Raw genomic sequence first — 12984 nt, forward strand, 5'->3', positions numbered from 1 at the left:
TAGCCACCAGGGATGTAAATTCTTGGAATGAAATTTCTTTGTCTTTCATATCTGTATCCAGATTTGTCATCATCTCCCTTGCAACTTTATCTTCTTCACCTTTCTGGAAAAGAGAACATGTCATTTAACTACAGAGAATAAGGACTGAAGGTACTTGTGTAACTATAATTAGAAGATCATCTGTTTATAGCTTTTGGTTGGTTGAATGCCATTTAGTAAATTATAAGACTTCATAATTCAAATTATAGTCCCCTAATGAAGATAAAAACAGGGGAAGATGAACATATATAAATATATTTGGCTACAAATGAAGAGAAGCAGCATTATGTAAAATATATAGGGTTTACTTATTAATTAGTATTTTGAAAAGATAGTTGCATTTGAGTATTGTAGCTTATAGGAATATAAAATAAGCTACATTGATAAGATGAATAAATAAGAAGAAGTAGGCAAAGTTCTAAACACCATAAAGCTTTTTTTCAGGATTTACTCAGAATACAGTACCACATGTTGCACCATTTCCAGTAACTGTATGTCTCTTAAAGACACACACACACACACACACACACACACACACACACACACACACACACACACACACACACACACACACACACACACACATATTAAGCTGAATTTCACATATACCTATATCTATGACAGGTATTACCAATTTTCTAAGAAGGCCCTGGTCGAAAAGCTGCAATATATTATCAAAACAACTGCAGCAGAATATTAAACAAGGTGATTAGACATAATTAGAGAATGTTTTAGATTAAGGACATGCACTGTCAACATAAGCTGTGTGTGCTTGTGAGTGTGTGTGGAGGAGTGTGCTGTCTGAGATTTGTTCATAAGGATGAGAAACTGAGAAGCAGAATAGGGTCAGTATGTAATGTATAGTGTTTATATATGTTGATACATGTAAAATATTACATGAGCTAAAACAGCCACTGACCATCTTTTGCAAAAGAGCCATTGATTATTGTTCCATTATTGGAAATGGGGTTCAAAAATAATTGTAATCATTACATTTATTGAGGCAACACCTTTGGAGTAAATACAAATCCCAGCTGGGTGAAGCTGAGTACCAAAAGCATATCAAAATATTTGCTGACTTTTTCCTGGTTCGTTTCCCCCTCCCTGAGCCAGTCAACTATCATCAGATATAGCATCAGATGTGTACTATAGTTCATATTTGTTTACTGATCAATGACTGTTGCTTGATGCAAGAGCAAAACCAGTAGAGGAGCCATCAGCCAGACAAGTATAGAAGGTGATCATTTTTTCTGGCTTAACCCCAAACCCCGCATTGCTGGAGTGCATGCTGACTAAGTGAAGACTGCAATGCTGGTCCAGTGTAGCATGTGTACTACTGTGCATGTACCCAAAACTGGTTACAGTATATAAGTACCATTCTCTGTAGCCAAGCACGTGTGATTGTTGATAAAACTGCAAAAAATCCCCTAAGCTAGACAAGCTGATGCTAGCTGCTCATTCCCATGTCTCCACATTGTCTCTTCATGCACCCAGATCACTCATCAGTCCTAGGGAGTCTGGCTTAAACTCAGAACGTTATCATTCCATACCATACTGCTGGCAGAGCAAAAACTGATTTGTAAAATGAAGAAGATGTAACTCTACATTTTAAACACAATGAACTCAATGACCACGTTATCATAATGGATCTAAGTGAAAAATGAGCAAGAGTATTCCATTTTAAAGATATTTGCATGGCTAGGTATCAATTTGTGTGATTTGCAAAACAGAATGGGCAATTTGTGTGTATTCTGTATTTAGAGAGAGATGCAGTGATAGATCCTCCTGTGAAATAAAAACAAAAAAAATGCTCACTGCAAAAGGCTGCATCTTCCTGCACCCAAGGCCTCACATCTATGATATCTAAATGTACTAACTTATGGATAAATGTCAATGAAGGGAGATAACTTCTGAAGGCTGAATGCATTTGCAACATCCCCAAAATTCTATGTTTATCATATGCACTCTTCAGTAACATGGAAGGTAGTGAGGAGTTTGCTTTGCTGACAGTATTTCAAATTTAAGGCAAGAATGCTAAAATTATTGATTGTAAAAATCACAAATTTTATTTTTGATGTACTAAGACAAAAGACAACAGTTTTGCATTCATTTTTATAACTGTGGGAAGCTAGTCTACAAATCAGAGCATGTACCAAATTACATATTGCCATCATAAATGAATCACCCACATACAGATTATGTTTGATATGATTACAGTAAAAGGCTTGATCTTTTATGAAGATATGAAAAAGGATAGGACCAAAGACAGATCCCTAAAGCAATGTAAGGAAACTGGTAAAGACATAACTCTTACTGTCCGGAATAACACAGATCATACACATTTCTTCCTTATATTTTTTGCCAGCTCTTTGTAAAATTTGTGTTTTTCTGCCAAAGTGTTGAGGACTGAAGACTCTCAATACTGACAGGTATTCAAGATTTAGACTTCATATTCTTCAGAAAATATATGCTAATGCAAAACCTGTTATGCTATCAACTTCTTTTAAGCTCATTTAAGCTATACTTAAAATCTGTCCCTGGTTTTGTGCTTTTGCCTCCCCATTACTTTTGGCTTTGTTCAAAATTCTTGAGCAAACAAGTTGAGAGGTATGGGAAGAAAAGCAAACAAGCTGAATCAAGCTACTGCTCTCTGCAATCTATCCTGGAAATATTTTGTCTAACAGGTTATAGTTTACCTTCTTAGGCTACATTTGGGTATGATTTATGATGCTGATGGCCTTAGGCAGGACTTGAGAGAGCTGTATCTAACATTAGCCTTTAGTTAATCAATGCAAACTAGAAGGATCCTGTGACCAGTATGGAAAGCATGCTGTGCAAAGAATAACTAGCTTTTTCTTGATACTAGAGAAGCAATTGCACATGTTTGCATTTCTCTACAATGGAAAGTAATAGCTATAAGTCAAAAATTGATAAAAGCAGAAGAAAAGGTTCCTCAGCAGGGGACATTCCACCTTTATGAAGAGAAGAGAGAACTTTTGCTTCCTCAGTGAAGCAAATGGGAAGTAAGAGGGAGGACAGACAACTGCTTCAACTATTATTTTGAGTGTACGGAGAGAAGACAGTTTACAACTATTGATTAGGGCTTGAGCTTTATAAGAAATCACTTAAATATAGAGTAAATGGCATCAAACTGAAGAGAAATGAGTTAAGAAATATTGGTCAATACTGACCCAAGATCCAGAAATAAGGCCGTTAATAGGTGAAACACCAACATTTATGTTTAGAAACAAAAAAATCATTGAAGAAGATATTTTGTTATAAACATGAATCAACAGAAAATAATGTAAATTTGACAGGTACATCACCATGTACCAGGTGTAATCAATGTCAATTTATTGAGCAGAAAAACAAATTTGTGCATCCAGACACACAGTATACATATATATTTAAAGTGAAAGCTAATTGTAACAGTAAAGACATTGTATATTTAGCTGTCTGTCAAATATGTTTATCCTTCCATGTGGGAAAAACGAATAGGGAACTTAGATTTCATATCCGTGAGCACTTGTTACATATAAGAAAGAGCACGCTGACGAATGCCCTAGCAAAACATGTAGTTGAATACGGGCAGACACATTCTTTTAAGTTTCAAATCATGGAACAGGTTTTATCAAATGAAAGAGGGGGTGATTTGATAAATAAAACGAAAACCTCAGAAACTAGATGGATAGTTAGATTAAGGGCTGACAGAGGCAAAGGCCTCAATGAAAGGATACCAATGAAGCCTATTTTAAAGAATATGGCTCTTTTTAAATAAATTTATTGTGTGAGAATAGTAAATAATAAAGTGATATATATATTTATATTTTATGTTCATGTTTTTTATGCTTTTATAATATTCCAAGATAGATGTTAAACATATAGTTTAAAGATGCATCAGAAATTTCAGTAAGGGTGTGTATGTCTTTAATTCTAAATAGAATAATTGGTATACATGTATTGCATTTAATTGCTGAGTATATTTATAAGGGACCACAATTCAATGCATTTATGGTCTGATGAAGTGGTATGATACAACCATGAAAGCGCTTACCTTGTTTAACTGAGCTCAATGGAAGATTAAAGTTTGTTTTACTTCATTTTAAACTGGATGGACTGGCGCTGAGATTCATTTGCCTATGGTTGAAATATTTGCTTTTTTTGTGGAATACTTATCTTTGTTTTTAGGTGGAATACTTCATTTATACACCTAGCAGTGTTTTGTGTGTTTGGAACTGATGGAACAGTAGTTTGTGTGGATGGATTTGGCTGATTTCCCTTAACAGAATTCTATAATTCTGTCTGTCATGAAAGAAGCATTTGAAAATAAAAGAATGCAAGGACTGCTTGTATGACAAAAATTCTTTATACTGGTTAGCAGCTTTGACTTCACTGTAGATTTGTTTTGGTAATAGTTTTTTTTTCTATAAGTGATCAATCTAGGTCAATTAAGGTTTCATTTCAGGAGTTACCAAAGGAAAGGATTCCGATTTATTTTCGCATTATCAAAAAGTAGTCACTGAACAGTGCTATCAAAGATAGAAAAAGGGAGTGCCAGTTATTGAAAGTCTAGTGGACAAGTCTATTAAGTTTTCTAGAGTCCAGCGAGCATTGACTGGGAAATGTCAGTGAATAAGGTAGCCATGTTAGCAGTGTGAGACAGTTTAACAAGGCAAGAAGCATGTGTTCAGCATACCCTCAGCTGTCCCTGAATTCACTGCATGGTCTGGTCTTCATATTTTTAGTCTATTTCACATAAAAGATTTTTATAATTGCTGAGGATTGCAGTCAATGATTAAGGACAAAGATTTGAATTTCAGACTTCACTTCCTTCAGAAAATGCATGCTGATACACAAGCAGCTATTTTACACCTTTTTAAATATATAAGAGCAAATAACTTATATTTGCCCTCATTTTTGACCTTTGTGCCCCCATTGTTTTTGGCTTTATCCATGACTTTTGTGCTAACTGGTTGAAGCAGGGGCTGCCATATTATGAATGCTTTGTTAATTAGAAACATTATTAATCCTAGTGGTGGCTATAGTGAGCTGTTGTAAGCCATACTGGTAGAAAGATGGATGGCTGCGGTAATGTACAGCAAATTATTAATTACTTCTCATTGTTAAAGTTCCAAGACTAGACGCTCAGATTTATATTCCTGGAGGGTGATGGAAAGGTGTTATTTATTTTGAGATAATCAGTTCAGATATAAATGCAGACAAATTAGTAGCTACTTAGTTAGAACAACCAAGTGAAGAAAAAAGATGGGTAGTGGTGATTAGTGACTGCTTTAAGGTTAGAAAATAAGTACAATTGCCCTTTTAATGCTACTACACCTGTATTAATTGCATGTCTTTGCAGTAATTGTAAGGCATTCTCATGCATATAGTCTCTTTTCTGTGCCGTTGACACCCCATTAAGCACTGCCTTTTGCTTTTATGTTTAATAATAAGTAGTGTTTAATTATGTGATCAAGATTTCATGGTTCACTTATGTGCTTCCATCAAGATTTAGCTAAAAATGTTTAAACTTTTAGGGTTCAGAAACAAGGAGTTGAAATATGTGGATTAAATCCTTATCCAGATCACTAATGATGGGTAGCACTGTTTGTTGTTTATACAGCTTTATTTAAAGCTGCGTTGAAAATGGACATGAATAATGTCCAGCTTCTAGAACCAGCAGCAACATTTCTATGAGTAATTATTCCAGAGAAGGTGAAACGGCCAATGATTGATATCAAATCACAAAAGCTATTCAGCTGGTGCCCCTCCCAATCCTAGTGACAGGCATATGGAAAAATATGGGGTTGGTAAACTTTTCTACAGAATTTGTTGAAAATATTGCTCAAAAAAGCACACATCATATGTTATGATGTAAGGGACAGAAGATTCTGGCTATCCTTAGAGATTCTGGGAGGTGTTTCTGTTAGATAGCACAAAATGTTCAAAGTTAACTGTTAACTGAAACTAATAAAGAAGTGAAATTATAGCCTTGATCACAGACAGGAAGATTGTCTTCAAATTTGTTGGAAAACAAGTCTGATGAATTTCAGAATTACTTTGAGTGCAGCCTTGTGCACTTATTTCACAAGAACAGAATGATATAAAACGGAAGCACAGAGTAATAACAACTGATTGTTTCTCTGTCTGCTTTCCCTAAAGTTCAAAAAATGTTTATTTTTTTTTCTTAGCTGTGTATCTTGGTAAATAATATAATCTTCAAAAAATAATTTCATCTGGGCCTGGCACCCATGTGACTTATGGACAGAGGTAGCTTATAAATGTCTGACCTCAATGTACTGTTTTGATAGTGGATGTCATTCTTTTGGTAAAATTTGGCTATACTTGGAAAGGTTACCAGGGTCACTAGCCTGGTAATAATCTATGAAACTATGAATCATCAACCTCATTTTCTCTATTGTCTACATGGGGTTGGGGTGTCACATCAACTTTCATTTTGATTTATTATCAGTCTCCTACCTTCATCAACACTCATACCTGAACATCACATATCTTCTCTCACACAATCCATCCATCCATCCATCCATCCATCCATCCATCCACCCATCCAGACATCCCTTTGCTGGATGTTTCCTCTTGCCTTCTTCCTCTCTCACCTAGATCTTCACAAAATCATATTCTTCTTCCTGTACATGTACCTAAACCCCAGTTATGTGCTCCCTTTGACCTTCTCTACAACTATAGCTACTTTGACTTCTTCTCTGATATCATAATTTCTTCAGCTGTCCCACAGAGTGCTGAACAGTTAAAGAACAACAGCTTTTCATATCCTCCATGTAGGGGAGCTTTCCCATTTCACTGAACTTTCCATAATATAATCGGTGTTAAGGCTGTGACACAGTAAACTCAATTCAACATATTTCTCTTCTATTTGCTGGTTACTATGCTGGTGTAACATGCATTATCACTTTCAGTTATTTTTTTCAAGAGATAAGGAATATACAAATAATTTCCAACATATGTTGTTCAGTTTACTATCTGTTAAATCTCCCATCTCCCACTAGCCTGATCCTAATCACCTAGCACACCCACCACCCAGCCCTACTCTACTGCATAGCTTTACCAGTACCCTAATTCTAATCGTAAGACTCCCACTCAGTCGCTAAATATAGCACTCCCCTTCCTAATCCTAAATAACCTGATTGCTCCTTAAACTTAAAACTTTACTCCCCCCACCTAAACTTAAAACTTTACTCTCCCCACCCAAAACTGAAGTCCTTGATCACTTCCTAACTCTAAAACTACATTTTTGCCTTCTAATCCTAAACTCTCCTCCTTTTCCCTAAACCTATAGTCCCTAACTATTTCCTAGCCCTAAAATTTCTCTCCTACTCCTTAAACCAGAAATGTCACCATTGCTCCCTCAACCTAAAGTCTCTGATCACTCTCTAACCCTAAACTCCTCTCCTGCTCCTGAAACCTAAAGCTCCTACCTTCATAAACTTAAATCCTTCTCTCAATCACTGCCTGTAGCCTTAATCTAGTAGCTCATCCCGACCCACTTACCTTGCTTGAATGTCACTATAATACTCGTGCATGATGCCGCAGTAACGGTTACTCTGCATGGCTGCTGCACCTTGCCAAAATATATAGTCAAGTTCCAGAATAAGCAATTGGCTTTGCATGTCACAAGATGCCCGAGTTCCTGGTTGCAAGTCAACGGCCTTTGAATATCTGGGACTTGGCACTTACAGCAGACCCAATAAAATGGACTGTTTGCACAAACCTTGAGCAGCTGCTTTTCCTTATGGAAAACATGACTTTTTTGTTTGTTTTTTGCAGTGGACAATTGAGTGACAGAAGTTTCAGGGCTGTAATTCTGGAAAACAAATGAAATATACAAATGTAAGTTGATAAAAGCCAGATATTGGAAGGTGGATCATAATTAGAGGATGAAATAACATTTTGTGCATGTTAAATTAACATGTGGTGGACTGAAGTACCTCTTGTCATAAACAAACTTTATACTAAATGGAAACCATTTATGTTGTTTACATGTGACAGAGGATATATGAATGGAAAGGAACAAATTGCTTCTGAAAAAGATGATTGCGTGGAGACTATACAGAGCTCAAAAATCTGGTAAAAGGAGGAAGGAGATAAAAAGTCTAATAATGAGGAGATGTAGAGCTTTTAGAACTTAAAAATGAGATGAAAAGGACCGTATGTAAAAAGGTGGACTGCTATAAAACTAGAGTGCTAACTCACTAGCTGAAGAAGAATAGAACAAGAAGAGAAAAATTAATTTCTAAAACCACTGAAACAATAGGAACCAAAATGTCTGCACATGATCCAGAAATAATGCAGTCATTAGATAAGCAGGAAGTGGAAGAAATATTTTTTTCTGTTTATAGCAAAACCATAAACACTACCATTTGTTTCCATTTTATTTACTGTTGCACTGTGATACATGACATGGAAACATGTAGAAGGACATAGCAGTTAACTACATTTCCAAGGGGCATAGTGGGATTTTTTTGTACTGTACACATCAACTTCCAGAACACAAAGTCCCCCACATCCACACACATACGCACATACACACACACACACACACACACACACACACACACACACACACACACACACACACACACACACACATGTAAAAAATAAATGACAGACTCAAGCAAAAGAAAAAACTCTTTCAACCAATGCATTTTGAGAAAAAGCCATTTACAAAATATATAACCTAATTCATGAGAAATTCATCTTTAAATATTTTTGTAGCACGTCTTTTTGCACAAAAATGAATAAATAATTTTTACATCACATATACATGGCTACTTTCATGATATTTTCTTAAGGATACTTGCTAACTCTAAATAAGCTGCTATAATGGTTAGGGTCTTCATCTCCCATGCACAAGGTACAAGGATCGATCTTGACCTCTGGCCAATGCCTGTTTAATGTTTGCATATTCTCCCTGTGACTTTGTGTGGTTTCTCTCACTTCCAGAAAACATGCTAATTGTTTCCATCTCAAACTCACTAAAAGACTGGAACTGTGGGTAGTAGCACAGACTCTACATGGTGGTCTATAAGGGGGACAGTTGTATAAACTAACCACTTTAGGCATTTACTGTGATGTGTAGTGTCCTTACGGTAGAACACAGATCACAGACTGCATGCTATAGTAGGACTAGCCACTCCATGTTGTAAAAATATGGCTGTAGGTGAGTCAGTTGTGACAACTAATGTCACCAAATGGTTATGGGTATTCAACAGTGATAAGTGAGTTCAGGACCCAACCTATGCCAGGGGCCCATTATGAGTATGTGACCTGATTGGCCAGCGTGTACCTTCCATAAAGCCCAGCAGCCCTGGATCAACAAGCTACTGTCCAAATGCCCAGCTTGGGTTATCTGGGGCAGCTCTGTTGAGTGAAAACTACATGTAAAACCAATCAACCTACTAGCTACCTCAAACCTCTGCTAGAGCCACATCCTGATTTCCCAAATGTTCTAGGGTCCCTGTTGAACCAAGAGATCAATTGACCTGTCCTCCCTTCCCAAGTGGGATGGGGTTTTTATTCCAGGATATTCTCATTTTTTTTTTTGGAAGAAGGGCACTTGGAGACCTATTTTGGATCTCTCTTGGCTCAATACCTTTCTTGAGATCCCTTCTTTTTTAATGCTTCCTCTTCAAACTCTGTTTCCTCTTTTATTATCCCAGCCTTTTCTGGTGTGCTTGGATCTGAAAGATGTCTACCTTTATATCCCTACTCACCCTTTTTATAGGAAGTTTTACGTTTCTCTGTGTCTTCCTCTCATTTTCAGTTTTCTACTTTACCTTTTGACCTCTCTACTGCTCCAAGAGTATTCACAAAATGCCTAGGTCCTGTGAATGTATTCTGTAGCCTTCAAGGCATTTAGATTTTTTTTCTTATCTAGATGACCTGTTGCTTTAGGTGCCTTCTCCCAGTTGATTGTTGCAGGATCCGAAATTCACCATCTCTCTTCTTCAAAGTCTGTGGTTTACAATCAACTTCCAAAAGACCATCCTGACTACCTCTTAGGATCATGTGTATCTGGGTTGCAGGATTCAGACAGTGCCAATGCTGGCCTGTCTTTTGCCTCCAAAGGTATTGCCATTGACATCCTTCTTTCAATGTGCTCTTTCCATGACTGCCATACCAGCCAGAGAGTTTTTTCAGGCCCTAGGATTCATGGCCTCTTCTATTCCAATGCTTACTTTATCCATACTGCATAAGCAGAAGCTTTAGTGGTTCCTCAGATCAGTTTGGCTGCAGCATCATCACTCTGACTTTCAGTGTACCTTTCCTTCCTTGTCTCAAGAAGGAATTTGAGCAGTAGATTCAACAGTTAGCTCTCAACCTAGGCCAGCCCTTTTAGCCTCCAGTCTGTTCAAAAGAGCTGTTCACCAGTGTCCCAGACATGAGGACACTGTTTATTGTTGGGGTATTCCTTAGGTAGATCTTTCTGCCTCTAATCTGAACAGGCAGCTTCCTCTCTTCTGATCCAGAGGGCCATGCCATCTGACCTGGAAAACAGATGCCCTTTCCTTTCCATAGAAGGGAAAGTTTCTTTATGCTTTCCCTCCTCTTCCTCTACTTTCTAAAGTCCTGCAGAAGACTCAGCCTGACACCCCAAAAATCTTGCTGACTCCCTTTTGGCTGAGACAGCACTGTTTCCCCCTCTACTCATTACCAGGACCCTTTTTCATTGGGGGGGGGCTCTAGCACTCTCTTATTTGTGTGATTTGCTCCAGGCTGGCTTGGCCTTTTGTCAGCCATTTCTGCTTGTCTGCCGTTGTCCCCTCCTTTGACTTCTCATTTTGAGGTCAAACAATTTCTTAAAGTTATCCTGCATATTAGGCCTCCAAGAAAACCTATTCCTCCTCCATGGGACCTTAATTTTGTTTTGAAAAAATTGACTCAGACTCCTTTGGGCCTGAAAATTCTGCTTTTTTGCAACATTGTACCTAGAAAACTGTTTTGTTGCTGGGTCTTAATTCTGCTCGCAGAGTTTCTGTGCTCCAGGCCCTTATGGCCATTTCCCCTTTTTTGTTTATTCAAAGGGACAGGCAGACCCTTCATACTAATCCTTCTTTTATGTCCAAGGTGGTAAAGCAGTTGTCCTTAAATCAGTTGGTAGAACTCCCTTCCTTTTTCCCTTATCCTCAGTCTGCTACTGACAGGATCCTGCATGTCTTGGATTTGCATAGACAGCTCAGGTACTATTTGTATACAGCTAGGACTATTTGTAAGTCTGATCAGCTTTTTGTTTCCTTTAATCCCAGGTCTTTGGGTTTGGCTGTTTCTAAGCAAACCATCTCCTCCTGGATATCTAAGGCCATTTCTTTCTGTTATTCTTTTCACTGTAAGTTTCTGTCTACTTCTGCTAGAGCTCTTTCTTATGCCTCTTCTGGTGTCTTCAAGGGGTTGGACACCATTCCCATCCCTGAAGCTGCTACTTGGTCTTCAATGCATATCTTTATTAAACAGTATAAGTTAGATATGGCTTCTATAGCCAGAGCAGATTTTGCTGAAATCATCATTTTACTTGGATTTGTTGAGGGCTTTTCTCAGCATTTCACCTCCCATTCTGTTTCTTGAGCTTTTTTACTCTCCCTTCTTTATGGAACACCTCAACAGTGATATAGAAGGACATGGTACAGTTGGGTAAAATCTTACCATAAAAGGAGATGTCCTTCTCTTCACTGTTGCAGTATTAACTCCCTCCCTGCACCCCCCCCCTCTTCTTTATTCTGCTTGTTTTCCTTCTGTATGTGCATGTACTCCTTTGTCCTATGCTGACTGGTCTATTCGGGGGCAATTCAGTTCTGGGTAGTTACGTTTGTATGCCTCTTTTATGCCCTACATTCTGTGCGAGGAGCTTAAATGTGATGTACGGCACAAGCAAGATCCTTTTTAAGCTTTTCCATACAGGCCAAGCAATGGGCTGCAACAGTGAAGAGAAGGGCATCTACTTTTAAGGTAAGATTTTACACAACTTTACTTTCTCCTCTCTACTCATGCCAATAATACCCTGTGCAGCCTTCAAAAATCATTCATAGTTAGCCCTTCCAATATCATTTATCTGACATACCACATTAACTAAATCATATACATTATTATTTGTAACTGAAATATTTAATCTGTTTATTCTAGGCAACACATTTCTCACTATCCTGACTGTTATGGTTTTCCTCTAGTAACAGTTTATTTTTGCAATGACACTGTTTTTGTTGTATTAACTATATTAATATACTCACTTTTTAAAATCTTATAAGGACACCTGCCTAGATGCAGTCTGCCTATTTAAAATGTTGCTAGTAGTTCTTTGCAATGTTCTTTTATGCTTTTTTTTGTTTAGTATATGATTTGTTGTCCTGACAGCATATTTCTTTCTATTCCCATATTTTTTACTTGCATATCCAGATGACTCAGTACTTATACAACACTCCTTGTAATCAAATTCAGTGCTAAGTTGTTGATTTTTTTGATTGCACTGGTAGTATATACTGAATGCTTATTCCCTTACAATCTTCTTTTTTAGTGGCAGCAATCCAAGTCATAGACTTGGCAACATGCCTGCTGATGAAACCTGATAGCACCTGTAGTGTCTAAGCTGAGTATTTTATGAATTCCTAAAACTCAGTGAGAATACTAGCAAAATAACAAACGTTATGAATCTTATTCCTCCTGGCAATTAATGTTTGTGCTAATTCAAAACCAAAACTGGATTCAGTTTACACTGACACATAAGATATTTTTATTTATTTCGGTTTGTTTACTGGGGTGGTACAGTGATCACAACAGATGATTTGCAGGCACATTAAACAGAATTACCTTACTTCTGACACCCTGATACTTGGCCTCCCCTCCCTAGTCATGCTAATCACTCTGAGGTGAATAAAGCATCAGTGTACAACGTGTGACCTTCCCTCACCACTGCAGCTG

The sequence above is a fragment of the Protopterus annectens genome, chromosome 8.part0 (genome assembly GCF_019279795.1).
Source record: "Protopterus annectens isolate FY-2018-M chromosome 8.part0, PAN1.0, whole genome shotgun sequence".
NCBI classification, from domain to species: Eukaryota; Metazoa; Chordata; order Ceratodontiformes; family Protopteridae; genus Protopterus; species Protopterus annectens.